Source organism: Triticum aestivum, chromosome 1B, assembly GCF_018294505.1.
Source record: "Triticum aestivum cultivar Chinese Spring chromosome 1B, IWGSC CS RefSeq v2.1, whole genome shotgun sequence".
Lineage (NCBI taxonomy): Eukaryota > Viridiplantae > Streptophyta > Magnoliopsida > Poales > Poaceae > Triticum > Triticum aestivum.
The window spans coordinates 185,046,970-185,057,965 of record NC_057795.1 but is presented as its reverse complement, the minus strand read 5'-3'; positions in this window follow the sequence as shown (position 1 = coordinate 185,057,965).

The following is a 10,996-nucleotide window of genomic DNA, read 5'->3' as shown; positions in this document are numbered from 1 at the left end:
TAGAGCCTCCACTAGCCAAATATTTCATGTAGATATAGTTCTTGCATTTTGTTGCTTTACAGTGTAACTCTGCTAGCATATTCCATGTGCTGACCTACACGGCTACAACGTCTCATGTTGCAGACTACTCAGATGACGAATAAGGTGCGGTAGGTCGTTGTCTTGCACTCACCTATGCCGTTGGAGTTAATGGACTCATTTACCTTTGAAGCTTCCACGGTTATTTAGTTTAGATGGCCTTCAGCCATGATATTTATGTGTAATCATACTCTTTATGAGGACTCGATGTAATAAGTGTGTGATTGAACTCTGTTATAATTCCTCGAGTACTATGCCTGTCAGCATTACCAGTCCAGGGATGACACTGATGCACAGAGACTTTGGTCCATTCGGATCGTGGTCGCTACATAAACCTTAGGTCATCCACTTGAGGGAAAAATTGCTACTGTCCTACTAAACTCTGCGCTTGGAGGCCCAACACGAGTCTACAAGAATAAAGTTGTGTAGTAAACATTATTGTTCTTGGAGTTCTATCAGAGGTAATACTTTTTTGCGGTGTGTTTGTTGTGATTTGATGAATTGTGGATTTATGATTAGATTATCTTTGAATATTATTTGAGTCTCCTAAAATTCTTATATGCATGATTTGATATCTTTGTATTTCTCTTCGAACTATAGATTTGGTTTGGCCAACTAGATTGGTTTTTGTTGCAATGGGAAAGATGCTTAGTTTTGGGTTCAATCTTGCGGTGTCCTCACCCAGTGACATAGTAGGGGTAGCAAGGCACGTATTGTATTGTTGTCATCAAGGATAAAAATATGGGGTTTACATCATATTGCTTGAGTTTGTCCCTCTACATCATGTCATCTTAATTAAAGAGTTAATCCATTCTTATGAACTTAATACTCTAGATGCATGCTGAATAGCGGTCGATGTGTGGAGTAATAGTAGTAGATGCAGGCAGGAGTCGGTCTACTTATCACGGACGTGAGGCCTATATTCATGATCATTGCCTTAGATATCGTCATAACTTTGCGGTTTTCTATCAGTTGCTCAACAGTAATTTGTTTACCCGTCGTATGCTTTCTTTAAGAGAGAAGCCTCTAGTGAAACCTATGGCCCCCGGGTCTATTTTCCATCATATATTTTCAGATCTATAAACCAAAAACCCAAAAATAGTACGGTGAGTTTTATTTACTTTTATTTTGTTTTACATTTTAGTAATCTTTTAAATCTATCTCTATCTAATCTCATCTTTGCAAGTGACCATGAAGGGATTGACAACCCCTTTATCGCGTTGGGTGCAAGTGTTTGATTGTTTGTGCAGGTGCCTTCTACTGGATTTATACCTTGGTTCTCAAACTGAGGGAAATACTTATCTCTACTTTGCTGCATCACCCTTTCCTCTTCAAGGGAAAAACCAATGCAAGCTCAAGAAGTAGCACGCGTCGTGTCTAACAGAGGGTTCGGAAGTGTGAAGAGCTACTCCGGCCCATCATTCTCTATGGTGTCCACCTTGGGGATCGGCCAATCTTTCTCCATGGCTCACTGAAGATCCCTAGAAAGTGGGCACCTGCACATCGTGTGGAAGCCGTCCTCTCGTTCCACACCACAAAGGGGACATATGTCAGTAAGCTCGAGGTGGCGAGAAAACTTATTAGCCCAGGTAGCTAGCGAGTTGGTTACAATTCTCCATGCGAACACACGTACCTTTGGGGGACTAGGGCACCCCCATATGATCTTCCAGATGGCGCAATGACCATTCGGTGCCCTGCTCATGGCAGTTGCCAATGGACGTTTGTGCTTGTCCATGGCTAGGCGGTAGGAGGATCGAACGGTGAAGATACCGTTCCTCTCAGGCGCCCATGCGATGATGTCGTCGGTGGCGCAAGACGATGTACGAATGCTGCTGATAGAGTCGACGTCCGGAGGGAGGAAGTGGCGACAGAGAAGGTCCATACGCCAGTTGTGTGCCTCGTCAAGGAGCTCGGTAACTCTCCTGAGCGGGGAGGTTCCTTGCTGGGTAATGGGATGGCACGATGGCTCGGTAGATGATGACCCACAAGTATAGGGGATCAATCATAGTCCTTTCAATAATTAAGAGTATCGAACCCAACGAGGAGTAGAAGGAAATGACAAGTAGTTTTCAATAAGGTATTCTCTGCAAGCACTGAAATTATAAGTAACGAGTAGTTTGATAGCAAGATAATTTGTAACGAGCAAGTAATGGTAATGGTAAAAAAAGTGCAGCAAGGTAGCCTAATCCTTTTGATGCAAAGGACAGGCCAATATGGTCTCTTATGATAAGCAAAATGTTCTTGAGGGTGCATGGGTATTTCATCTAGTCACTTTCATCATGTTGGTTTGATTCATGTTCGCTGCTTTGATAATTTGATATGTGGGTGGACCAGTGCTTAGGTGTTGTTGTTACTTGAACAAACCTACTACTTATGATTAACCCCCTCGCAAGCATCCGCAAGTACGAGAAAAGTATTAAGGTAAAATCTAACCATAGCATTAAACTTTTGGATCCAAATCAGCCCCTTACGAAGTAGCGCATAAACTAGGGTTTAAGCTTCTGTCACTCTCGCAACTGATCATCTAATAACTTCTCCATAATGCATTCACTTAGGCCCTAATAAGGTGAAGTGCCATGTAGTCGACGTTCACATGACACCACTAAGGGAATCACAACATACATACCATCAAAATATCAAACACATACCAAGTTCACATGATTAGTTTCAATAAGATTTCTCCTGTGACCTCAAGAACAAAAGTAACTACTCACAAATGATAATCATGCTCAAGATCAGAGGGGTATTAAATAGCATAATGGATCTGAACATATAATCTTCCACCGAATAAACCATATAGTAATCAAATACCAGATGTAATCAACACTACTAGTCACCCACAAGCACCAATCTAAGGTTCCAGTACAAAGATTGAACACGGGAGACGATCTAGAGTTTGAGAGGAGATGGTGTTGTTGAAGATGTTGATGGAGATTTTCCTCCCCGAGATGGGAGAGTTGTTGGTGATGACGATGACGATGATTTCCTCCTCCGGGAGGGAAGTTCCCCCGGTGGAATCGCTCTACCAGAGGGCAAAAGTGCTCCAGCCCAAGTTCTGCCTCAAGACGGCGGCTCTTCGTCCTGAAAGTCCTCCCCTGATTTTTTTCTATGTCAAAATGACTTATATACCAGAAGATGGGCACTGGAGGTGGGCCGAGGAGGGCGCAATCCACTAGGGCACGCCTGGGCTCCCTGGCGCTCCCAGGTGGGTTGTGCCCACCTGGTGGGCCCCCTCTGGTAGTTATTTGCTCCAATAATTATTAAATATTCCATAAAAAAATTCTGTGAAGTTTTAGCTTATTTGGAGTTGTGCAGAATAGGTAGCTCTGGCGTGCTTTTTCAGGTCCAGAATTCCAGCTGCCGGTATTCTCCCTCTTTGTGTAAACCTTGCATATTATGAGAGAAAAGGCATCAGAATTACTCCCAAAAGCATTATTATACATAAAAACATTATAAATACCAGTAGCAGAACATGATGCAAAATGGACCTATCAACTCCCCCAAGGTTAGACCTCGCTTGTCCTCGAGCGAAAAACCGAAATCGAAAAACATGTCCACATGCTTAGATAGATAGAGAGAGAGGTGTCGATAAAAACAAAATATGGACATAGAAGAATCATGCACATTATTATAACTGCAAGGAACTTTATTATAGAAATTGTATCACATAACGTTTATCATAAACTTCTCATGAACAAGTAACAATTCATCACAACATCGAAGCATACAACATTAACTCTATTGAAATCAACAAACTATGTTCTCAGTCAACTTTGCACATACAATTCATCATCTTTTCAGGAAGGGTCACGTATCTGAGCCTTTTTGTCAAGTCTACATACTCAACCATCATATAGTCTTCTATGATTGCTAACACTCATAGCGTACCCATGAACAAAAAGTTTCAACTAGACACATAGAAAGATAGGGGCTTATAGTTTCACCACCCAACATATTCACCTCAAGGGTGATGTCAACAATAATAACCCATGCCTACTCATATCCAGTTGGATATATGTGCCTAGATCTTTCCTCACCACATGATGCTTGCCAAAGGAAAAAATAAAAAGGAATAGGGTGGAAAACTTTAAATCTGCATAAAAGTAAAAGAAAGGCCCTTTGCCGAGGGAAGCAGAGGTTGCCATGCGCTTATTTGTTTGTATGCCAAATCCCTTAATGCAAAAGAATGTCACGTTGTATTGCCCCTTATGATGGAAACCTTTATTATGTAGTATGTCACTATTATTCTTTGCCATCACAAGTTCGTACAACGCTCAATTTTGTCTTACACTAAATGATCCAACACATTTAGAAGCAATTTTTATTGCCTTATTGCACCGATGACAACTTACTTGAAGGATCTTACTCAATCCTTGGGTAGATATGGTGGACTCTCAAAATAAGATTTGGGTTAAGGGTTTTTGGATGAACAAGTAGTATCTCTACTTAGTGCAGAGTTTTTGGCAAGAAAAGATATTAAGCAAGCACCACATGTTAAAGGATCTATGACAATATAACTTCTATGTGAATATGAACAAACATAGATCATTATGTTGTCTTCCTTGTCCAGTGTCAACTATTTTGACACAAAATATTTAATGGGGGCTTGATGTCTACTACGCAACCTTCTTCCTGTAGACGTTGTTGGGCCTCCAAGTGCAGAGGTTTGTAGCATAGTAGCAAATTTCCCTCAAGTGGATGACCTAAGGTTTATCAATCCGTGGGAGGCGTAGGATGAAGATGGTCTCTCTCAAACAACCATGCAACCAAATAACAAAGAGTCTCTTGTGTCCCCAACACACTCAATACAATGGTAAATTGTATAGGTGCACTCGTTCGGCGAAGAGATGGTGATACAAGTGCAATATGGATGGTAGATATAGGTTCTTGTAATCTGAAAATATAAAAACAGCAAGGTAGCAAGTGGTAAAACTGAGCGTAAATGGTATTGTAATGCTAGGAAACAAGTCCTAGGGTTCATACTTTCACTAGTGCAAGTTCTCCCAGAAATAATAACATAATTGGATCATATAACTATCCCTCAACATGCAACAAAGAGTCACTCCAAAGTCACTAATAGCGGAGAACAAATGAAGAGATTATTGTGGGGTACGAAACCACCTCAAAGTTATCCTTTTTGATCGATCTATTCAAGAGTCCGTGGTAAAATAACACGGAGCTATTCTTTCCGTTCGATCTATGATAGAGTTCGTACTAGAATAACACCTTAAGACACAAATCAACCAATACCCTAATGTCACCTAGATACTCCAATGTCACCTCAAGTATCCGCGGGCATGATTATACGATATGCATCACACAATCTCAGATTCATCTATTCAACCAACACAAAATACTTCAAAGAGTGCCCCAAAGTTTGTACCGAAGAGTCAAGATGAAAACGTGTGCCAACCCCTATGGATAAGTTCAGAAGGTCACTGAACCCGCAGGTTGATCACCAAAACGTACATCAAGTAGATCACTTGATATCCCATTGTCACCACAGATAAGCACATGCAAGACATACATCAAGTGTTCTCAAATCCTTAAAGACTCAATCCGATAAGATAACTTCAAAGGGAAAACTCAATCCATTACAAGAGAGTAGAGGGGGAGAAACATCATAAGATTTAATTATAATAGCAAAGCTCGCGATACATCAAGATCATGCCGAATCAAGAACACGAGAGAGAGAGAGGGGGAGAGAGAGAGAGAGATCATACACATACCTACTGGTACATACCCTCAGCCCTGAGGGTGAACTACTACCTCCTCGTCATGGAGAGTGCCGGGATGATGAAGATGGCCACCGGTGAGGGATCCCCCCTGCGGCAAGGTGCCAGAATAGGGTCCCGATTGGTTTTTGGTGGCTACAGAGGCTTGCGGCGGCGGAACTCCTGATCTATTGTGCTCATGGATGTTTTCAGGGTATATGGGCATATATAGGAGGAAGAAGTAGGTCGGTGGAGCTGTGAGGGGCCCACGAGGGTGGGGGCGCGCCCAAGGGGGCAGGCGCGCCTCCCTGCCTTGTGGCCTCCTTGCTTCTTTCTTGGCGTCCGCTACAAGTCCTCTAGATCATGTTTGTTCCAAAAACGATTCTCCCGAAGGTTTCATTCCGTTTGGACTCCGTTTGATATTCCTTTTCTGCAAAACACTGAAATAAGAAAAAAAACAGCAATTTGCACTGGGCCTCCGGTTAATAGGATAGTCCCAAAAATAATATAGAAGTGTATAATAAATCCCATTAAACATCCAAAACAGATAATATAATAGCATGGAACAATCAAAAATTATAGATACGTTGGAGACGTATCAAGCATCCCCAAGCTTAATTCCTGCTCGTCCTTGAGTAGGTAAATGATAAAAACAGAATTTTTGATGTGGAATGCTACCTAACATATTTATCAATATAGTTTTCTTTATTGTGGCATGAATGTTCAGATCCAAAAGATTCAAGACAAAAGTTTAATATTGATATAAAAATAGTAATACTTCAAGCATGCTAACCAAGCAGTTTATGTCTTATCAAAATAACATAGCCAAAGAAAGCTTATCCCTAGAAAATCATATAGTTTGGCCATGCTTCATTTTCGTCACACAAAATGCTCCCATCATGCACAACCCCAGTTTCACCCAAGCAATTGGTTCATACTTTTCAACGCGCTTCAGCCTTTTCAACCCTCACGCAATACATGAGCGTAAGCCATGGACATAGCACCATGGGTAGAGTAGAGTATGATGATAGGGATTATGTGAGAAAAAAAGGAAAAAGTCTCACATTGACGCGGCTAATCAACGGGCTATGGAGATGCCCATCAATTGATGTCAATACAAGGTGTAGGGATTGCCATGCAACGGATGCACTAGAGCTATAAATGTATGAAAGCTCATCAAAAAGAAACTAAGTGGGTGTGCATCCAACTTGCCTGCTCACGAAGACCAAGGGCATTTTGAGGAAGCCCATCATTGGAATATACAAGCCAAGTTCTATAATGAAATATTCCCACTACTATATGAAAGTGACAAAATAAGAAACTTTATATCATGAAGATCATGGTGCTATTTTGAAGCACAAGTGTGAAAAAAGGATAGTAACATTGTCCCTTCTCTCTTTTTCTCTCATTTTTTTATTTGGGCTTCTTTGGCCTCTTCTTTTCCTCTTTTTTTATTTGGGCTTCTTTGGCCTCTCTTTTTTTCTCTTTTTTTTAATTTCATCTGGACTCTCATCCCGACTTGTGGGGGAAACATAGTCTCCATCATCCTTTCCTCACATGGGACAATGCTCTAATAATGGAAATCATCACACTTCTATTTATTTACAACTCAAGAATTACAACTCAATACTTAGGACAAAATATGACTCTATGTGAATGCCTCCGCGGTGTACCCGGATATGCAATGAATCAAGAGCGACATGTATGAAAGAATTATAAAGGTGGATTTGCCACAAATACGATGTCAACTACATGATCATGCAAAGCAATATGACAATGATGGAGCGTGTCATAATAAACGGAATGGCGGAAAGTTGCATGCCAATGTATATCGGAATGGCTATGGAAATGCCATAATAGGTAGGTATGGTGGCTGTTTTGAGGAAGATATAAGGGGGTTTATGTGTGATAGAGCGCATCCAACTCTCAAGGTGAGAAAGGGCAATGCACGGTACCGTAGAGGCTAGCAGATTGCGGAAGGGTAAGAGTGCGTATAATCTGGACTCACATTAGTCATAAAGAACTCATATACTTATTGCAAAAGTTTATTAGCCCTCGAAGCAAAGTACTACTACGCATGCTCCTAGGGGAAGGGTTGCTAGGAGTTAACCATCGCGCGATCCCGACCTCCACTCATAAGGAAGGCAATCAAAGAACACCCCATGCTTCAAATTTTTCACACAACGTTCACCATACATGCATGCTACGAACTTGCCAACTTTAACACAAGTATTTCTCAATTTCATAATTACCCAACTAGCATGACTCTAACATTACAACCTTTATATCTCAAAACAATTATCAAGTATCAAATTTATCATAGTATTCAATGCACTTTATATGAAAGTTTTTATTTTACCCAATTGGATGCCCATCATATTAGGACTAATTTTATAACCAAAGCAAATTACCATGCTGTTCCAAAGACTCACAAAATAATATAAGTGAAGCATGAGAGATCAATATTTTCTACAAAATAAAACCACCACCGTGCTCTAAAAAGATATAAGTGAAGTACTAGAGCAAAATTATCTAGCTAAAAAGATATAAGTGAAGCACATAGAGTATTCTAATAAATTCTGATTCATGTGTGTCTCTCCAAAAGGTGTGTACAGCAAGGATGATTGTGATAAACTAAACATCAAAGACTCAAATCATACAAGACGCTCCAAGCAAAACACATATCATGTCGTGAATAAAAATATAGCATCAAGTAAAATTACCGACAGACGAAGACGAAAGAGGGGATGCCTTCCGGGGCATCCCCAAGCTTAGGCTTTTGGTTGTCCTTGAATTTTACCTTGGTGTGCCTTAGGCATCCCCAAGCTTAGGCTCTTGCCAATCCTTATTCCATAATCCATCAAATATTTACATCAAACTTGAAAACTTCACAACACAAAACTTAATAGAAAACTCATAAGCTCCATTAGTATAAGAAAATAAATGACCACTTAGGTACTGTCATGAACTCATTATGAATTCATATTGGTGTAATATCTAATGTATTCCAACTTCTCTATGGTTCATACCCTCCGATAATAGTCATAGATTCATCAAAATAAGCAAACAACACATAGAAAATAGAATCTATCAAAAACAGAACAGTCTGTAATAATCTGTATCAAATGTATACTTCTGGAACTACAAAAATTCTGAAATAAATTGTATTACCTGAGGAATTTGTCTATTAATCATCTCCAAAAAGAATAAACCCAAAATCACTCTCCAGTAAAAAAAGGCAGCTAATCTCGTGAGCGCAAAAGTTCCTGTTTTTTACAGCAAGATCGCATAGACTTCACCCAAGTCTTCCTAAAGGTTCTACTTGGCGCACAAACATTAATTAAAACATAAAACCTCATCAAAATAGAGGCTAGATTAATTATTTATTACTAAACAGGATCAAAAAAAAGGATAAAAATAAAATTGGGTTGCCTCCCAACAAGCACTTACGTTTAACGCCCCTAGCTAGGCATGATGATTTCAATGATGCTCACATAAAAGATATGAATTGAAACATAAAGAGAGCATAATGAAGAATATGACTAGCACATTTAAGTCTAACCCACTTCCTATGCATAGGGATTTTGTGATCAAACAACTTATGGGAACAATAATCAACTAGCATAGAAAGGCAAAACAACCATAACTTCAAAACTTTAAGCACATAGAGAGGAAACTCGATATTAAGTCAATTCCTACAAGCATATTTTCCTCCCTCATAATAATTTTCAGTAGAATCATGAATGAATTCAACAATATAACCATCACATAAAGCATTCTTTGCATGATGCACAAGCATAGAATTTTAACTACTCTCCACATAAGCAAATTTCTTCTCATGAATAGTAGTGGGAGCAAACTCAACAAAATAATTATCATGTGAGGAATAATCAAATTGAAAAATAAAATCATGATGACAAGTTTCATGGTTATCATTATTCTTAATAGCATACAAGTCATCACAATAATCATCATATATAGCAACTTTGTTCTCAAAATCAATTGGAACCTCTTCCGAAATAGTGGATTCATCTCTAAATAAAGTCATGACCTCTCCAAATCCACTTTCATAATTATCACAATAATATTCAACATCCTCCAAAATAGTGGGATCATTACTTCCTAAAGTTGACACTCTTCCAAACCCACTTTCATTATAATCATCATAAATAAGAGGCATGCTTTCATCATAATAAATATTCTCATCAAAACTTGGGGGACTAAACATATCATCTTCATCAAACATAGCATCCCCAAGCTTGTGGCTTTGCATATCATTAGCATCATGGGTATTCAAAGAATTCGCACTAACACCATTGCAATCATGCTCATCATTCACATATTTTATGCCAAGCATTCTATGTAATTCTTCTTCTAGTACTTGAGCACAATTTTCCTTCCCATCATTTTCACAAAAGACATTAAAAAGATGAAGTATATGAGGCACCCTCAATTCCAATTTTTTGTAGTTTTCTTTTATAGACTAAACTAGTGATAAAACAAGAAAAAAAAGATTCGATTGCAAGATCTAAAGATATACCTTCAAGCACTCACCTCCCCGGCAACGGCGCCAGGAAAGAGCTTGATGTCTACTATGCAACCTTCTTCTTGTAGACGATGTTGGGCCTCCAAGTGCAGAGGTTTGTAGGACAGTAGCAAATTTTCCTCAAGTGGATGACCTAAGGTTTATCAATCCGTGGGAGGCGTAGGATGAAGATGGTCTCTCTCAAACAACCCTGCAACCAAATAACAAAGAGTCTCTTGTGTCCCCAACACACCCAATACAATGGTAAATTGTATAGGTGCACTTGTTCGGCGAAGAGATGGTGATACAAGTGCAATATGGATGGTAGATATAGGTTTTTGTAATATGAAAATATAAAAACAGCAAGGTATCAAGTGGTAAAACTGAGCGTAACGGTATTGCAATGCTAGGAAACAAGGCCTAGGGTTCATACTTTCACTAGTGCAAGTTCTCTCAACAATAATAACATAATTGGATCATATAACTATCCCTCAACGTGCAACAAAGAGTCACTCCAAAGTCACTAATAGCAGAGAACAAACGAAGAGATTATTGTAGGGTATGAAACCACCTCAAAGTTATCCTTTCTGATTGATCTATTCAAGAGTCCATAGTAAAATAACACGAAGCTATTCTTTCCGTTCGATCTATCATAGAGTTCGTACTAGAATAACACCTT